This window comes from Bos indicus x Bos taurus, chromosome 25 (genome assembly GCF_003369695.1).
Source record: "Bos indicus x Bos taurus breed Angus x Brahman F1 hybrid chromosome 25, Bos_hybrid_MaternalHap_v2.0, whole genome shotgun sequence".
In the NCBI taxonomy this organism is placed as follows: Eukaryota; Metazoa; Chordata; class Mammalia; order Artiodactyla; family Bovidae; genus Bos; species Bos indicus x Bos taurus.
This window is the reverse complement of record NC_040100.1, coordinates 21,540,189-21,552,996: the sequence shown is the minus strand read 5'-3', so window position 1 is coordinate 21,552,996 and position 12,808 is coordinate 21,540,189. Positions and strand designations below refer to the sequence as shown.

The 12,808-nt window shown below is 49.5% G+C and overlaps 1 protein-coding gene across 1 annotated transcript in view; it reads left to right on the top strand.

The window, feature by feature from the left end:
* The first annotated feature begins 1,124 nt into the window (after positions 1-1,124).
* The window catches only part of SCNN1B (sodium channel epithelial 1 beta subunit), a 72,407-nt gene continuing 60,723 nt past the window's right edge, over positions 1,125-12,808 (top strand). The window contains exon 1 of the mRNA XM_027527660.1: positions 1,125-1,160. The gene's annotated coding sequence lies outside the window, so the exon portion shown is untranslated. The remainder of the gene's footprint in view (positions 1,161-12,808) is intronic.

Sequence of the window (12,808 nt, the reverse complement as noted above, 5' to 3'; positions counted from 1 at the left end):
CTCATTTGTTACAGCAGCATGAGAAAAGAAATTGGCTCTAAATGGTGGCTCTGTGGTAAAGAATCCGTCTGCCAATGCAGAAGATGTGGGTTTGATCAGGAAGATCCCCTGGAGAAGGAAATAGCAACCCAGTCCAGTATTCTTGCCTGGAGAATTCCATACAGAGGAGCCTGAAGGACTACAGTCCATGGGATCGCAGAGTTGGACACCACTGAGCAACAGCACTCAAGCATCGCTGGATAGAGAAGAGCTGACATTTGGGGTTTACCATGCACACGTGAAATGGATACATGAAATGATAGTCCTTGCAACTTCGACCAGATGGGAAGAGGGAAGGAAGTGAGGATTAGAGAAAGGAGCCTAGCAGCTGCTGAGGCTGCAGCACAGATGTAGTGGGTGTCACTGGGAGGAAGCCAGAGGTCCAAACAAATGGGGCCCTCATGGGCTGACAGGGATCTGAGAGGGACCTTGGAGCAGGTGGCCAAGGACAGGAAGCAGAAGATCACTGAGAAAGCAAAAGGTGCGGGAGAGGGAGTTCAGAGCTCCGGTGAGGGGCAGGGAAATGAGTTGCAGAAGCCGGTTCCTATGCAAACTCCTGGAAGTCCTCGCGTCGCCCCGAGGACACTCTGTGCCTGCGGCGGGTTAGGGATGCGATGGGCATGATTGGACAGGTGTGCGCCCTGAGTCCAGGTGCGCCGCGGGGCAGGCTGGGGCTCTGTGCAGGACATGTGTGTGCTGCTGGGACAGTGGTCTGTCTGGGAACACGAGGATGACGGATGACGGGGTCTGTGTGTACGGATCTGTGCCACGCGTCTGGATGTGGGGAGGAAAAATGCGGGGGTGTGTGCGCAAGGGTCTGGGTGGATGAGCTGGGGAGACATGGATGTGGACACCGGAACAAGGGAGCGCGCGAGGCCGGAGCTCGTTTGGGGGCAGAGGGAGAAAGAAGGGCCGCGGGGAGCCGGGCGGTGCGGTGGCCCGACCATCGGCCTCGCCAAGCCCCGCCCGCCACGCTCCCGGGCTTCCCCGCCCCGCTGCCGGCTCCCTCCCCGTCTGTGTCTCCGCGCGCTCGCGGCGCCGCCGCCAGAGTCGCCCGCCCGCCGCCGCCAGCCGCCGCCGCCGCCGCCGCCGCACGCGTCCCGAGCCGCCGCGGGAAGCAGGTATGACCCCGACGCCGGGCTCCGCGCTTTCCCCGCCGCCCGCCCAGCCGTTTCCCACCCGAGGGCGCTCGGCGCTCGCCCCGGCGGCACTGCTGGGACCCGGCCTCGGGCGCAGGGCGACCGCCGCGGAGGATGGAGAGGGGAAGACCCCTGGACGCGAGCCGAGGTGTCGGATGAGTGCGCCGTCGGGGGCGGCAGAGAGGGCGGCGGCGTCCTCGGCACCGAAGGGGCGGGATGCGAGGTCCTCTGGGAGGGTGACAACAGCGACACCTGAGAGCTAGGCGCCTGGACGCACAACGCGTGGCTGAAATTAGGGTGTCTTCTTGGTGTTTCCATTTAACAAAGGGGAAAACTGAGGGCCAGAGGCCGGAGCAGCTTCCCTGGGTCCTTGGGACAAGTTGCTGAGCCCAGATTTGGACCCGAGGAGTCTGACCGCAGAGCTCGATCACCTTAGCCTCCTCGACCAGCCTCCCTCTGGGGAACAGGCGTGTCTTCAATGAGTGTTCCCCTTGAGACTGCCCAGCGCGGGGGAGGCCAGCTCCGAAGGCCCTGGTCTCTGTTCCCCAGAGAAGCGTTAAGCCAACACTTGGGTGGGCTGGGCAGGGGTGGGGGCGGGGTTGGGGGCAGAATGTGTGCCGCTGAAGCGGGACCTTGTCGTCTAGTCTGGAGGGAGAAACTGAGGCCGGGGGAGGTTTAGGGAGGAAGCCACAGAGCTTCTCCATCCACAGGGGGCGGGACAGCTCCTCCAACCACGCCCCATCCACCCCCGCCCCCCCCCCCCCCCCCACACAGACATCTGCCCATCTCCACTGGAGTGAGGGCAGAACAACCAAAGCAATGGATTGACCCCGACAGCTCAGTCCTCAGTCCACGCGGGAGGCTTGTGTGACTAGTTCCCTGAACCTAAGCATCCCCTGCATGACCAATGACCCCACCTGCCTGCCCACTGAACTGTGCAATCCAAGGAGAAATATACACTCATCCGATCTCCTGTGTCTGTAATCCCTGCCCTCCCCCCTCCAAAGGTTACCGCCTTCATAATTTGGGGTGTTCCTTCTAGGTCTTTCTTACACCCGTGCAGTCATATAGATGTGTATCCATAGAAAGTATGTAAGCTGCATAGTAACGTGGGTGGATGTTTCCTAGAAATGGTACAGTACATCCAGCATCCTTCTGCAACTTGCCACCCCTCTCCACTCAGTTACAGTTGCTTTGAAAGTTATCCAAGTGGCTGCGTGTAAAGCCAGATTATTTATTTTAACTGCTGCCTTGTTTTCCACCATGGATTTGCCAGGTGATAGTGGTGTTAGTCCCCCAGTGGCATCCACCTCTTTGCAATCCCCTGGACTGTAGCTCACCAGGCTCCTCTGTCCATGGAATTCTCCAGGCAAGAATACTGGAGTGGGTAGCCATTCCCTTCTCCAAAGGATCTTCCCAGCCCAGGGTTCAAACCCAGGTCTCCTGCATTGCAGGCGGATTCTTTACCCTGTGAGCCACAGGAAAGCCCATGGATATGCCTATTGCTGAGTATTTACGTTGTAAAATTAGATGACTGTTTTATATTTCAACCTCTTGTATAAATTGACATTTCTGGGTGAAATAAGATTTCTTTGTTCTTTGCCCTACAATAACTTGAAGGATCTGAATTTGGGGGACAAGTTCCCTGTTCCCCATTGCACACGCATGTGCCATGCACACATACACAAGGCACACAGCCATGCACAGGTGCACGTATACACATCTCTGTGCTTCTGTCTGTAGACAAGGACAAAGCCTGAACCCGCTATCTGTGGTTGTTGCTGAGCTGAAAGGCCTGGGATTGAGCCAGGCCACAAGCCCTGATGTCCAGGCCCCAGTGGGCAGAATTCCCGTAAGAGACCGTGTCTAGGAGTTTCCTCTAGACATACTCGCAATGCCCTCCCCACCGTCCAGTAGGATATGGAAGGACTTAGGAACCATGTCTGACAGACTAGAGTGTCTAGGGTCCTCCTTGTGTACCACAGACTTTCCAGGTCCAGGCTGTGCCTTGGGAGTGTCCTTAGTCTAGACTGTGGGCCGGGACTGTCAAAAGTTTGGTGGAAGCTCTGATGACAGCTGACTGGGGGAAGCTGGAATCCCAGCTCTTTGCATTACAGCCCCAGCTCCACCACTTCCCAGCTTGGGCAATAATTCCCTTCCAGTGTCTGAGCCGCAGTTTCACATCTGTAACATGGGATGATGTAACAAGGGCAGCCTCCCAGAACTGTTGAGTGGGTCAGTGGGATGACAAAACCAAGCACTTAGTACGTTGTCAGCACTCAGAAAGCAGGAAGTCTTATCTTGGACAGAGAAGACCCAGCAATGGCCCCAGGGAGGGGGTGACACTCAGGGCCACCATTTGGGACCTCATCCACATCCCAGTGCAGGGCAGAGAATCCCAGCGCTGAGTGGGACGGAGGGTGAGACCTCAGCTAATGGGAGCCACGCCCAACTCACAGTGGGGTCCAGAAGTATCATGTCACCTACAAAGGACCTACTGTGCGCCTGGCCCTGAGCTAAGATACAGAAACAAACTGAGCCATGGTCCGCGCAAAGCAGACCTGTGCGCAGCTTTTGTGAGGCCCATGCTCCTTTTGAAATTCTAACTTACTCCCAAGATTTTAAAAGCTGGGAGATTAGGATTTGGGGATCCTCCTGAGAAGAGAGGATCAGAAAAGCTGACAACTCCAGCCCTAACTTTCGGCTGCCCCCTGGCATGGGGCAGGTACCCTCAAGGGTGGCACAGTCCCCAGCTGGCCCACCCCTTAAGCATAAAGAGCAGCATACTATAAAAGTTAGTAACTCAGACTCCATAGCCAGCTTCTGCATCCCAGCTCTGGCATGGATTAGTTGTGTGATCAAAGCAAATTATCTAGCACTTTTGGGGGGACAATTTTTTGATCTTTTTGAAAATTTTATATTTTTTTCACATTTGTGCACTGCTCTATTTATTTATTTTTGGCTGTGCTGGATCTTTGTTGCTATGCAGACCTTCTCTAGTTGCAGAGAGCAAGGGGCTGCTCTCGAGTTGCTGTGCATGGGCTTTATATAGCAGTGGCCTCTCTTCTTGTGGAGCACAGGCTCTTCAGGCGCTTGGGCTTCAGTAGTTGCTGCTCACAGGCTCTAGAGCTCAGGCTTAGTAGTTGTGAAGCACGAGCTCAGCTCCTCTGCAGCGTGTGGAATCTTCCTGGACCAGGAATCAAACCTGTGTCCCCTGTACTGGCAATCAGATGCCTATCCACTGCCACCAGGGAAATCCAATTTAGCACTTCTATAATTCGATTTCCTCATATGGAAAAGAGGGATAATAAGCAGCACTTCTCTCAAACACTATTTTCAGCATTAAATGAATCAGCAAACCTCAGCCTCTTACAACAGGGCCAGGTGCATGAAATACACTAAGTGTTGATGATGATCATGCTTGCTGGTGGTGTGAGCTGTCTGATCCCTATAAGAGGGCAATTTGTATTCCACATTGTACTCCATATAAAATGTTGGGGGAGCACAAGTGAAAGAGGAAGGAAGGAATGAAAGTAACACTTTAAGCTCTTTCTTCAAAGAAGATGCTGCAATCCTGGATATTTTTTCTGCCCAAGGTCAGAAAGAGGACAACATTACAAGGAAAGTGACAAAAGGAGGGGACTTCTAAGATGGGTTTTGAAGGATGAATAGGAGTTTCTCTGGAGCAATAGAGTGAGAAAAGCATTTCCACACAAAGGAAATAGCGTTTCCAAAGCCCCGGGAGCATGACCAGGTACATCATGTTTAGGAAGTGACAATGGTCCAGTGTTACTTTAGGTAAGGTGTCTCAGAGTATAGGGAGAGGCAGGAAGATGAATCTGGGGAGACAGAAAAGGATGAGGCTCTCAGGAAAGGGGAGGTACATTTTTTCTGCATCTATTGTGTGCAGGTGCCCTTGTAATCCCCACTCCCCCTCATCCTCATAATACCCCAGGAATCAGGTTTTTTGGTCACCATTTACTGATGAATTAGAGGCTCAGGAAGGTAAGCCACTTGCTCAAGAGCTCAGACTATGGTTCAGTGGCAGAACTGAAATCAGACCCCAGATCTGTCTGATTCTAAAGCCCGTGTCCCCTCTGTGAGCCTCCTGTTGTCTCGTTGGAAAGTGGTGGTAGTACTAGTGAAGCCTACTGAGTGGGCTTGGCGTGAGGATGAGATGAGATTGAACATGCAGCCTTCAGCACAGTCCCTGGCACAGAGCAGTTGCTGCTGTTGTTGTGATGGAATATGTTGCTCTAGGCTTCTCACCTGAACTCACACCACTGCCCAGCCTGAGATGGGGGTCCCCAGGGAGAGAATGTCCGGAGCTAGTGGATCTCTCTGGGCCAGAAACATCAGCATCACCTGGAGCTTTTGTCAAAATGCAGATTCTCAGACCCAATCTGCTGCTGCTGCTGCTAAGTCACGTCAGTCATGTCTGACTCTGTGCGACCCCATAGACAGCAGCCCACTAGGCTCCCCCATCCCTGGGATTCTCCAGGCAAGAACACTGGAGTGGGTTGCCATTTCCTTCTCCAATGCATGAAAGTGAAAAATGAAAGTGAAGTCGCTCAGTCATGTCCGACTCTTTGTGACCCCATGGACTGTAGCCTACCAGGCTCCTCCGTCCATGGGATTCTCCAGGCAAGAGTACTAGAGTGGGGTGTCATTGCCTTCTCCGCAGACCCAATCTAGACCTTCTAAATTGGAGACCCTGAGGGATGGCCCAGCAACCTCTTCGGATGGTTCTCATGAATGCTGAAATTTCAGATTCACTAACCTGGAGAAAACCTTCAAATGAGATCCTCCTTGGCCACCTGCCTCCACCTCCAGCTAGAAGAATGGGTAGGTGGTGAGAATTCTGTCCTCACCAAGACCAAGCAACAGCACATCCCCTTCAGCACAGGAGGCTGGAAAGAACCATTTCTTTACAGATAAGAAAGTTGCCGAGGCCTTGTGGGGCTTTTATTTTTTTATATGTATTTATTTGACTGCATTCGGTCTTAGTTGCAGCACTCGGGATCCTCATTGCACCGTTCCGGCACACGGACTCTCTAGTTGTGGTGCGTGGGCTCAGGAGTTGTGGCTCAAGGCCTTAGTTGCCTCGAGGCATGTGGGATCTTAGTTCCCTGACCAAGGATCAAACTCACATCCCCTGCATTGCAAGGTGGATTCTCAACCGCTGGACCACCACCAGGGAAGTCCTGGGGTTTTTATTCTTGAGAGTTTGCTCTCCCTTCTAGTCTCACAGCCTCCAGGGGGCCCACCTTGAGAATCTGGGGACAAGATTTGACTTTCAGAGGAGTTGTTCTCCAGGGCAGGATGCCCCAGGCAGCTAAGGAGCTGTCCCCCTCCATTATGAAAGCCCTCAATTACAGACTGCCTGTGCCTGGGGGGCCTTCGTGGGCTGTCTCTTCTCCCTCAGAGCCTTGAGATCATGTGTCCAGGCCCAAGTCCAGGTTGAACAATCGTGTTTTGTAGCGGACCTCCTAGGGAGAAGCAGACCCACTCTACATGTCTTCCTCAAATCGCTGATCAGAGCAGAGAGGCCGGATAGCCTAATGGGTAGAAGCAAGGGCCTTGCCTTAAAGGTAAAAGTTGCTAAGTCGGCCTACATAAAAATTAATTATTTCTACATGACCTCTGCAAGGAGATCAAACCAGTCAATCCTAAAGGAAATCAATCCTGAATATTCATTGGAAGGACTGATGCTGAAGCTGAAGCTCCAATACTTTGGCCACCTGATGCAAAGAACTGACTCCTTGGAAAAGACCCTGATACTGGGAAAGATTAATGGTAGGAGGGGAAAGGGACGACAGAAGTTGAGATGGTTGGATGGCATCCCCGACTTGATGGACATGAGTTTGAGCAAGCTTGGGGAGCTGGTGATGGACAGGGAAGCCTGGCGTGCTGCAGTCCATGGGATCACAAAGAGTCAGACATGACTGAGCGACTGAACTGAACTGACGTGACCATAACACACAAAAAGCCATAAGCCCAGTCATGTCCAACTAATAAAAATATATGCCACTTTTATGACAGAGTTAATTTCATAGAGAGCTCTTACAAATTAGAGATCAACCACCTGTTTCAAAAATGGAAGGAAAAAGGAATAGAGGATATGATTCAGCTGTTTACATCAAAAGAAATACAAATGGAATTCAAACAGATGAAAAGATGCCCAACTCTGAAAACAAAAGTGCACAACAAAACCACATCGATTCTATTTTCCACGTGCCGGATTGCTGGGTAACACCCAGTGCTGGTGGAGACACCAGGATTCTCAGACTTCCTTGGTGTTGAGCACATTTTGGGCAATCTCTGCAGGTGTGGTGGGGCGGGAGTTAGGAAAACTGTTGATATTTACTATGCTCACAACCTCTGTCGCTACCACTTCACCTCTTGAAATTTATCCCGTGGATATCATTGCATTGGACACATTCTGTTAGAACAAAGAGACTCAGTGTTGTGTGAGAGCAAGTGATTGGAAATTAGTTAAACAGCCACCAGAGGGGAATTAAGTACTGTACATGTCAGTACAGCCATGCAAGAGAATATGATGCAGTCAATTAAAAGACAGCAATAGCTCTTTATGAATAAATGTGAAACCGTCTCCTGGATGTTTTGTTATAAGAAAAATGCAAGGTATAGAACAGTGTATAGTGTTCTACCACATGTGTGTGTGTGTGTGTGTATGTGTGCATTTGTATGTATTTTAAAAAGGGAGTTTAAGAGAATGGATACATGTATATGTATGTCTGAGTCCCTTCACTGTTCATCAGCAACTATCACATTATTTGTTAATTGGCTGTCAGTTCAGCTCAGTTGCTCAGTCATGTCTGACCCATGAATCACAGCACGCCAGGCCTCCCTGTCCATCACCAACTCCCGGAGTTCACTCAAACTCAGGTCCATTGAGTCGGTGATGCCATCCAGCCATCTCATCCTCTGTCGTCCCCTTCTCCTCCTGCCCCCAATCCCTCCCAGCATCAGTCTTTTCCAATGAGTCAACTCTTCATGTGAGGTGGCCAAAGTACTGGAGTTTCAGCTTTAGCATCATTCCTTCCAAAGAACACCGAGGACTGATCTCCTTTAGAATAGACTGATTGGATCTCCTTGTAGTCCAGGAGACTCTCAAGAGTCTTCTCCAACACCACAGTTCAAAAGCATCAATTTTTCGGCACTCAGCTTTCTCTCACATCCATACATGACTACTGGAAAAACCATAGCCTTAACTAGATGGACCTTTGTTGGCAAAGTAATGTCTCTGCTTTTGAGTATGCTATCTAGGTTGGTCATAAGTTTCCTTCCAAGGAGTAAGTGTCTTTTAATTTCATGGCTGCAGTCACCATCTGCAGTGATTTTGGAGCCCCCCAAAAATAAAGTCTGACACTGTTTCCATTGTTTCCCCATCTATTTCCCATGAAGTGATGGGGCCAGATGCCATGATCTTTGTTTTCTGAATGTTGAGCTTTAAGCCAACTTTTCAGTCTCCTCTTTCACTTTCATCAAGAGGCTTTTTAGTTCCTCTTCACTTTCTGCCATAAGGGTGGTATCATCTGCATATCTGAGGTTATTGATATTTCTCCTGGCAATCTTGATTCCAGCTTGTGCTTCTTCCAGCCCAGCATTTCTCATGATGTACTCTGCATATAAGTTAATACTCCAATATGAAAAAAATGTTTAAAGTAAAATAAGTAGATAACTAAAAAAAGGGACTCAATGTGCATATATATGTGTAGATTTGTATACACATATTAGGATTTGGAGGGCACACTAGAAGCTGGTTCTACTGATTGACTTGGGGAAGGAACTTGATGAATAGGAAGCATACAATTTAGTACCCATTAGATGTTTTTTCCCCTTGTACAGTTGCTAGTGTTATAAAATCCAGCCACATGTATCTTCCTTCTCCTTATTTAAAACAAGCATGATACTAGAGATAAGGTTAATTCCCCCTTTGCTACTGCTACTGCTAAGTCACTTCAGTCATGTTCGACTCTGTGCGACCCCATAGACGGCAGCCCACCAGGCTCCCCCGTCCCTGGGATTCTCCAGGCAAGAACACTGGAGTAGGTTGCCATTTCCTTCTCCAATGCATGAAAGTGAAAAGTGAAAGTGAAGTCGCTGAGTCGTGTCCGACTCTTAGCGACCCCATGGACTGCAGCCTACCAGGCTCCTCCATCCATGGGATTTTCCAGGCAAGAGTACTGGAGTGGGGTGCCATTGCCTTCTCTGATTCCCCCTTTGACTGTGACCCAAATTATATAATATATGTTCAAATAAAAATGAAATTAACTGTTTCAGGCAGGGCCTTTATCACAAAAGAACAAATATTGTATGATTTTACTTATGTGAGGTGCCTGAAATAGGCAAGTGCAGAGAGAAAGTAGAAAAGATGTTACCTGGGGCAGAGGAGGAAGAGTGGATGGGGAGTTCGTGTTTAACGGGTACAGTTTCATTCTGGTTGGGATGATGACATTTTTCTGAAGATAGACAAATGGTGATGGTTGCACGATAGTGGAAATACATAATGACACTGAAATGTACACTTAAAAATGGTTAAAATGGCGACCCTTTATCTCGCGTCTATTATGAATAAATTTATTCCCTGGTGGCTCAGACAGTAAAGTGTCTGCCTGCAATGCAGGAGACCTGAGTTCGATCCTGGGTTGGGAAGATCCCCTGGAGGAGGAAATGGCAACCCACTCCATTCTTGCCTGGAAAATCCCATGGTCAGAGGAGCCTGATAGGTTATAGTCCATGGGGTCGCAAAGAGTTGGATAGGACTAAGCGACTTCACTTTCTTTCTATCCCAACAGCATATTAGCAAGTTAGTTTTGAAACAATTAGCTGGGTGGTAAAATTGAAAATGTAATTGCTGCTAAGCCAAGGCTACTTTAATTTTTATTTTGTGGAATGGATATTACTCCTTTGATGTAAGAAACAGGCAGGAAAGGCTTCAAGGGGATTGGTGTGGCACCTTGCAAGTCAGTGATGACATCTCAGTTTACAGTCTTTGTAAGATAATTATGTTTCAACCTGAATGTTGATGTTAATCTTTACCAAAAGAAAGGTTAAAATGGTAAATTTTATGTTGTGCATTTTGTCACAGTGAAAAAAATTTAGGGATGATTTAAAAAAAAAAATCAGGGGCTTTGATATCAGATTGCTTTGGTTCTAGTCCTTGATTCCACTGTGTGTACTTGGTCAAGTGTGTGTACTTCTTTAAAGCATCGGTTTTCCCACATGCAAAATGGGTTGTCAGTGCCTGGCTCACAGAAATCCTGCAAGAACTTAAAGCCTTTATCCATATAAAGTGCTTGCTCTGCAGCTCTTGAACGTAGGAAGTAGGAGGTCAGGTTTAGGAGGATAAGAAAGGTAGAATCGGCCACTGGATCAAATATTAAAATCAGCAGATTCAAGTGGAGTGAGTTTATATATAAGGAGTTCGTAAAAGCACCATCTGTGTTTTTCTGTCACTTTGTATTTGCAAAAAAAAAAAAAAGTTTTAATGCATTTCCATAGTGTGAAATTACAGAATAGTCAGACAAATCATCTTGGCTGGTGGGAAGCCGCCAAAGATGAAGCAGTTCTAAACCTGTGGCCTCCTTACCTACATAGATTTGAATCCTGGCTCTGTCACTTACTGGCTGTGTGACTTCAGTCAAGTTAGCTTAACCTCTCTGTGCTTCAGTTTCCTTATCTGTAAACTGAAGGTAATAATAATTCTCATCCCATTAGGGATGTTACTAGGATTAAAGGTGTCAAGTGCTTAGAGCAATGCTTGGCCCACAGTAAATCCTAAGTAATTGTTAAGAAAATAGACTTGAAATAAGCCTGAAAGTCTTAGCATTTTTGTTTTTAAAAGAGGAATTTTTTTTTTTCCACACAAAGGGAATAGTCTCAAAGCAGCAAAGATTCAGGGGACTGACCTTAATCTGGAGGACTTCCCTGGGTGGTTGTGGGGAGTGAGCTGGGGAGACCAAGATAAGGTAACAGGAGCCCAGCTGATGAAGGATGGGGCAGTAAGGGGCTCCAGGGGGTTCCGGGATTTTCCCAAGAGGCCCCACAGAGATAACAACAGAGCCCAGCTTCAGCCCAAACTTCCCCTCCCCCACAGTGCCTCCTGAAGGCGAGAGTCTTGAGGATCGGAGGCCCTCAGCCTTGCTTTTCCTGATGTGCCTGGGAGCTCATTTCCAAACCGAGGCCTGGACTGCGGCCTGAGAAGCCTGGCACACCTCCTTCAGGAGCCACCCCTGCACCTGTTGCATCAAGGCCCTTAAGCCGGAGCTGGAGCACAACCTCCCCAAACAAGCTGATTCCTGAAATTCCGCTCTTACCTGTGTCTGTGTGTGGAGTTCGTTGATTTCCCCAGTTGAAAGGCCCTACCCTGCACCCCAGGGGGATCACTGTTGTCCTTTCTTAGCGGTTTGCACCACGGTGAGGAGGAGTTTGGCTGTGAGAGAGACCACAGACCACAGAGAACCTTCAGGGTCTGAGGCTGTGGGCCTGAAGGCAGCTTTGGAAGGGCTGTTTTAGAGATTGGGAGGAATGTGAAATGGTTAGACATGCTTTTGCCCCATGCTGGGTGCTCCCAGGTGGAAGGAGGGTCTTGGAGGTCCTAATTTACCACAGGCTATCTGGGGAGACAGCTCCTGTCCCCCAGAGCCTTGCTGCCATGTTTTAAGTATTAAAATCCCCCAGATGCTTTAATTCTCTTCTTTGGACACTCATTTATGTTGGGAAGATCCCCTGGAGAAGGGAATGGCTAACCCACTCCAGTATTCTGGCCTGGAGAATCCCGTAGACTGTATAGTCCATGGGGTTGCGAAGAGTCGGACACGACTGAGCAACTTTCACTTATGTAACCATTAAGCGTTTGGGAGTTCAATGGGCTGGAGTTGCAGCTCAGTTATGTGTGACCTTGCGGGTGAGGTACTTGACCTCTGAGTCCCAGCCCTGGCCTGTGGACTGGGGACAATAGGGCCTCCTGCAGGGGCGTCATTAAGCAAGCCCAGCACCTTAGCTCTGTGGCCAGCAGATAATTGACCCTCATTCCTGGGCCACACCCTTCTTACTGTTCCAGTTAACTCCAGAAATGCTGTTCGAGCCCCGCTTTGGAAAGAGATGAGGGTGGGGCAAAGGGAGGAGAGTTCTGGGCTGAAAAGTCTGAAACTCCTATAGAATTCAGGGCAAGTTGAAAGATCAGAATTGGGCCTGGGTGTGTGTGTGTCCAGGGAGGGGTGATATTCCAGCGGAGGATGGACGGGTTGGTTGCAGCTTGCTGGCTGGAGGAGCGGGAGCCGGGCTGGGCCTCACCCTCTCTGACCCCTCGAACACCTGATGACAGTGGGTGGCAGTCTGGCCACAGGACGACCTATCCTTTGGGCAAATCTCCACCCCACCCCCAATAGAAGGCAGAACCTGGAGGAAAAGGGTGGGGGAAGGGGAGGGAGGAATCAGACACATTTCCCAGAATTGGGGAATAATTTCAGGAGTGTTTCCTGAAGCCTACGACACTAGTTCGCAGGGATTTAAACTACTTCAGGGGACAGATTTTGTCTGTTTTTGTTTTTTTTTTTGTTTTTTACTGCTTCACTGCTATAGCCCCAGCTCTCTGTAGACTC